We start from the raw sequence: 6,716 nt of genomic DNA, 5'->3' as shown, positions 1-6,716 counted from the left end.
CTGGGTCTCCAGAGTGGTCCCCAGCACAGAGCCAGCTCTCTGCATCAGTTTGTTCACTTTAGCCACTTTCAGACATAAACTCCGGGTCAGGTCAGGGTTGCTTCGCCTGAGCCTGACCCGGAGGATACGTGAAGTGTACCCTTTCAGATAGGGGTGTCCCGATACCACTTTTTTGCTGACCAAGTACGAGTACGAGTACTGACATCTGGGTACTTGCCGATACCGAATACCGATACAGAGTATTTAATTAGGGGTCGTCAACGTGTTTTTGTTACGCCTTATGGTTAATTAAAAGATAACTTTTCAAGATAATGGGTTTTAGTCATTTTTCTTTAGTATATATTATCTGCAGAAGTATGTAGTTTTCGCAAGACCACACAAATTTCGCATAATGGGTATCACCTATGCTTGATAGTCTCTTCTCTTGATGCCTTATGAAACAAAACTTTCCCATTAAATAAGGAAATAAGGTTTCCCATTAAGGGACCGTTCGTTATTTAGGGAAGGGGCCACTGGAGGAAAATAGGGGAGGGTAATCTTGTTTTAAATTTAGTTTGAGGGAGGGTACACTCTCTTTAATTTGAGTCCAGGGGAGGGGTGTACAATTTTGATTAGATAAAAATATATAAACTTTTTGTTTGTGTGTAATGTTTGCTTTTCGGACTTCAACAACTACTGAGTTGCTTCATTTACACCCCTCCTGTCCAAACTGTTTGGTATGTCCCGGTGCATTGTTTCTCTTTGGCGGTCTGATCTGTCGATCTTTGTGCTTGGCCTATCCAGACAGTAGGCGTGTACAGTATCTGGCGAATCAGTGGCGCTTTTCTGGTGATTCCACGGCTGCTGGGCTCTGTTTGCCTCGACGGAGGGCTGGGGTCTTGTACGCACCGCTGGGGTAACCTATACGTTCATACCAGCGAGGCTGCGACAGGCTGGTGTACTGTTGCTGCTTTCTTTCGGGAGCGCGAGCCCCAGAGGTGTCTTTCGTAACGAGTGGCCGACTCATTGTGATACATTAGTTTGATTTGATTGTATAACTTACTGTGTAAGACCACCATCCTGTGGGAGCCCGTAATTATTGAGCTGTTTTAATTAAAACATATATATATTTTTTTGTCAATAATAAAGATTCCTATTTTAATATTAAGCTGCTTCTTGGTGTGTGTGCCTTAACGGCGTTGGAGCCTGTGGCTGTGGTCTCTAGGTGCCACAATATGGAAGTACATTTCCAGCACGAAAAGTCGAGCAAACAAACAGACATGGCATCACAAAATATATATATGTTGAGCAAACAAACAGACATGGCATCACAAAATATATATGGGCTCTATCGTTAGGAAGTCACAGTAGAACCGAGTTACGGCTCACTCATCTCCTAAATTACGTTAAAGGAGAATTTCGGTTTTTTTGAACCTGGACCCATCTCCTGGCAATAATTATGATTTGGCCACTCACCCAGCGATGTCCGCGGCGTTTCTGGCCGTCCTAGCGTTGTTTTGAGATCAATAGCGTCCAAGTCAGTTGTAAAATGGAGCTGATTTGGGGCCAAGTGTGAGCCTGTCTTTCCTGCATCTAAATAGCTATTTTTATTCCCGTTTTCGCCACATATCGTGTAATGTGATCCCTCAACATCCACCAGAGTGATATTTCGCCCCAGGCCATTTCCTGGAGTCTCCCAGGGATCAAATTACCTCAAACGTGATCTCGGTCACCAAGTCTCGTAAAGTCCCGCGATACTTTCCTGCCGACTGGCCAACTACAGGTAGGACGCTTTGCGGTGGTGGTTTTAGCGTAACCTATGTGGGGTTTGGCGTAACCTATGTGGGATTCGAAATAACGAAGTAATAAATAAATAAAATAAAATAGTAAATAATTAATGCACGAAGGCACACAAGCTCCACTTGATCATTAGGTAAATAAAGACTAGCGGAAGCGAGGGAACACTCTATCAGCAGGCTATCTACAGTACTGTTGACTCCACTGTCCCTTATCTGTTACATGAACTCTACACGGCCACATAAACATGCTGTGTGTGTGAGTGTGTGTCCGTGTATGTGTGTGTGTGCGTGTGTGTGTGTGTGTGTGTGTGAGCGTGTGTGTGTGTGTGTGTGTGTGTGTGTGTGTGTGTGTGTGTGTGTGCGCGCGTGTGTGTGCGTGTGTGTGTGTGTGACAATAATGGGTGTGTGATGTGTGTGTTCTGGAGAAGTGGAAGGGAAGCTGCAGGGATGGACTGGGACTATAAAAAACCAGCCCACCTCAACGAGACCAGCCCACCTCAACCAGCCCACAAATACTCACACCCCCGCCCCACCGACGCACATACAAACACAGCAGCCCTTATACCACCACTTAAGCATAATGGATGGATACTCTCAGTGGTTCTCAAAGTGGGATCCGGGGACCCCCAGGAGTCCTTGAGGGGGTTCCAGGGGGTCCCCAGCAAAAATGATCATTTATTGTCACTATAAGTTCATCCATAAACAGAATGTATGACTATTTTGGTCATGGGTGTCATACACCTTCTGTAATAAAATATCTAAAAACAAAAATCCTATCAGATTGGGGACCCTGGGACAAAATCTTGATTATGTGGGCTGCTGCATATAATCAAAGTGGGCCGACGACACATCTCTCTCACTCTTCTTTTTGTATAATGGACTGCTCTTTTTATGGGCTGCTCAGATGGCCCACAGAGCGACCGGCACACCGGGATTTGTCCCGCTGCTCCAAATGGCCAATCCAACCCTGGCTACCAGTAAAAAGCATCCTGATCATGTGATCTCACATTCTGTTTCACTAATAGGTATCAGTCTGGGCTCCAATCTGTCCACAGTGATGTCAGTGGGTGGGAGTAGGCCTACTTGCCTTAACATACAGCTCCTTCAGCCAATCTGCATAGCCAAATCCAGTCCTTCAGCCAATCAGGGTAGCCAAATCAAATTAAAATCCACTCGGAAGAACAGCAAAAACATAGTTTCCGCCGAGAAACTCAGCTGGTGCATATCTGTTCTTGGTTAACTGTTGTTATTGAGTCTATTTTCTGCAATAACCTACGGCTGTGTCTACAGTAACATCACCGTTACTGTTCGTTGCTTCGGGAGACGCCATACTGTTTTGCCCTGATACGTTGTCGACTACAAGGCCCAGCATGCACTTTCTCAGTTCTAGAAATCTCTGGGGGCGGGCTGAAGGACAGACAAGGCAAGGCAAGACGAAACAGAATGTGAGTTGATGTGATCAGGAGGCTTTACCAGACCATGTGATGTGAGTGCCACACCAGTCTATTCTGCTTTGGCTTACACATCATCACACACTATGGGCCCTGTCGTCGTACGGCGCTATCGTTTGTGCTGTGTTCGCGGACCTCTTATTGCTATCTTCCCAGCGTCTTAAGCTATCGTCTGCCTCCACCGTCCAGTTTTGCGCTGGGATGACGCAAGTGTAGGCGTGGCCGTGGGCCTCTAGCCTATCACCTGTCTCGCGCATGTGTCATTTAGCGATCTGGCAAGATACCGTCGGTATGTTCCGAGCGCAAAGAGAGGTCTGGGCGTTGCCCGTTCCAAAATAGGCGTTCCAGTGCAATGTGTTAGAAAAAAAATCACCTTGGGTGCTCTCAATTTTAACGCCAGGGTAGCTGGTCTTAGCGCAAACGCAGACGTAGACCTGAGCACAGACAGTCTCCACATCTCCGTGCAGTGCAGGAAATCCTTGCTTGGATCCATTTACGCATGGCATGGATGTCACTCTCCACTCGCACCTGCACACACTCTTCTCTCCTCCGAATGCCACGTTGATTTTCAACTATAGCCTACATTGCAGAAAAAACACCTGTGGTGTGAGGTAACAATAGATTGCTTTTGAGAAAGTTGTGCCAAGCTGCCTCCCCATACGGAAAGGTATGTCATATATGGACATACATCCGACACAAGGTCCACATATTATGTCACCATACATGTACATGTATGCACTTTGCATACAAGATTCAAGATTCAAGATTTTTATTGTCACTCCGTAGTACAAGTATCACGTGTGAAATTCTTGTGCTGTGGACTCCGTTTACAACATAGTACAAAATAACAGGGCATGTGGGTGCAGGAAAACAAGAGACACAACAAGCAATAAGGCAGTAAAGTGATAAGACAAGTCAAAGACAGTGGCATATTCACTGCACATAGGTGCACATGGCATGTACATACTTTAAACATACTTAAACATACTTAAACATAATTGACGTTCTGTTTGCACAGGTGCAAATAGCATATACCTAATTAAACATACAATTAAACATTAGACATATGTAATGGTAGCAGCTACAGTACAGTACAGTACAGCTACACTATTTGTGTATGTTAAGGAGTCTCGTGACCTGCGGGAAGAAACTGTCCCTCAAGCGAGGGGCTTGAGGGACTCAAGGGGGTTCCAGGGCCCCCACCTCCTCTCAGTAGGTATCATTCATGTGTGATTTTATAGACAAGTTTCCTGGGCACTTCCGGTTTGCTTCCGGACTCGGCCGCGATCGTGTCTGTCGCTTCCGGTGTTTGTGAATACGGAGAAGCGTAACGTACTACCGTAGTAGCCATAGCGACCGCCGAAAAAATGCAAACTTGGGATCATTCTGCGAGTCTCCTATCTAACGAAAGAGTTTCTATCCCACACCCGTTGACAGTGGACACATGGGAAGATAATATGTGTAAATGGCCGAACGTAACTACAGGCAGGATTATGGGGACACCTCGGCATTCCGAAATGTCGGCACTCCGAAATACCGGCATTCCGACAAAATTGAGATCTGTCTCGCCATTGCGAAAGAACCCTCCCCCAGAACCTAACCCTAAACCTAACCTCTCCCACCCCCCAGCCTAACCTCCCCCAGAACCTAACCTCTCGGCGAAACATTTTTGGAGATAAAAAGGGCCGCCTCTCCGAAAGCATAGAAGTCAATGATCGGAATGCCGACACTTCGGAATGGCGAGCTGACCCCCAGGATTATAGCGTATTTTGAGGAATCAATGGTGGTGGACGGCAACGCGATTAACTATCTCAAAAGCTCCGAAGCGTCAGCCAGACTAACGTTAGTTTACAGTCCTCTCCTCTGTCACAGTCAGTCAGACTAATGTTAGATTACAGTGACAGTACTCTCCTCTCTCACAGTCAGACTAACATTAGGTTACTGTCCTCTCCTCTGTCACAGTCAGTCAGACTAACGTTAGGTTACTGTCCTCTCCTCTGTCACAGTCAGTCAGACTAACATTAGGTTACAGTGACAGTACTCTCCTCTCTCACAGTCAGACTAACGTTAGGTTACAGTCCTCTCCTCTGTCACAGTCAGTCAGACTAACGTTAGGTTACTGTCCTCTCCTCTGTCACAGTCAGTCAGACTAACATTAGGTTACAGTGACAGTACTCTCCTCTCTCACAGTCAGACTAACGTTAGGTTACAGTCCTCTCCTCTGTCACAGTCAGTCAGACTAACGTTAGGTTACTGTCCTCTCCTCTGTCACAGTCAGTCAGACTAACGTTAGGTTACAGTGACAGTACTCTCCTCTCTCACAGTCAGACTAACGTTAGGTTACAGTCCTCTCCTCTCTCACAGTCAGTCAGACTAACGTTAGGTTACTGTCCTCTCCTCTGTCACAGTCAGCCAGACTAACGTTAGGTGTCTCTCCATTCAAAAACAACCCAGTTTGCCTTGATCACTGCAAAACATGACATGCCGTGTGTAGCCTCCACACAATAGGGCTACACACGGTAAATCATGGTAAATACGCAGCACAATACCCGCCGTGGTAAACAGAAGAAGACTGGGATATTAACTTTAAGGCGACTAACTTCTAGACTTGAATGAAATTGTATTCACCTACTATCTGCTCCGTGGATTACCATTTTACAATTTCGGAGACGAAATTGTAACATAGCAACGTTGGTCCACAAACGTTGCTATTTAAAAAAAAAATTGGGAGATCGGGTTGGGATTATAACGTTAGTTTGCCGAGTGAGTCGCACCTGGTAATCCAGAAATGGCGTTATGGTACCTTTGTCTACTTGTAGATCATCAAGAAACTTTAAATTAATAACGTTAGATGTGTTTAACAGAGCTGTATATCGGGTCTAGCAGCTGATCAGCAGCTCAGACAGCCTCAAACACGAGGGGCCCTATTCTCCCACAAGCCTTCGGCGCTAAAACGGGCCTTAAACGCAAAAAAACGTGCCTTGCGCCTGTTTTGGGATGATATCAATATGGCTTTACGCTGCCAAATGCGCTTTAGGCCGAATGGGCGTGGCGCAGTCCCAGAATGGGCCAAAGTGGGCGTGTCGGCCTTAAATACCGGCGTACTGCTATCTTCGCACCTGCCGTAAATTTAGCGCTTTGCGCCTTTGAAAACCAGGCCTATTCAGTGCGCCAGTGCACTTGTGCCTCTCCCCTGTCACCCTTCTCTGTCTCTCTCTGAAACCAGGCCTATTCAGTGCGCCAGTGCTCTTCTGCCTCTGAGTCACCCTTCTCTCTCTCTCTCTGACTCCCTCGCTCAAACAGACACAACACATAGCAGCACCCAGCTTCCCATAGGAAATAGCAGTTGTAAGTTTACTGCCTGTGAATGTCCACTCCCAGCATGCAATTGGGTCCTCCATTTCGCTACTAAATAGCAACCAAATGAGCCGAAATAGATATAAAAGATAGATCTAAAATAATGTGTAATGGTAAGACAACCTGCAAT

This window comes from Poromitra crassiceps (assembly GCF_964638095.1).
Source record: "Poromitra crassiceps genome assembly, chromosome: 1".
Classification (NCBI taxonomy): Eukaryota; Metazoa; Chordata; class Actinopteri; order Beryciformes; family Melamphaidae; genus Poromitra; species Poromitra crassiceps.
The sequence above is the reverse complement of the archived record's forward strand: the minus strand, read 5'-3'. Positions refer to the sequence as shown.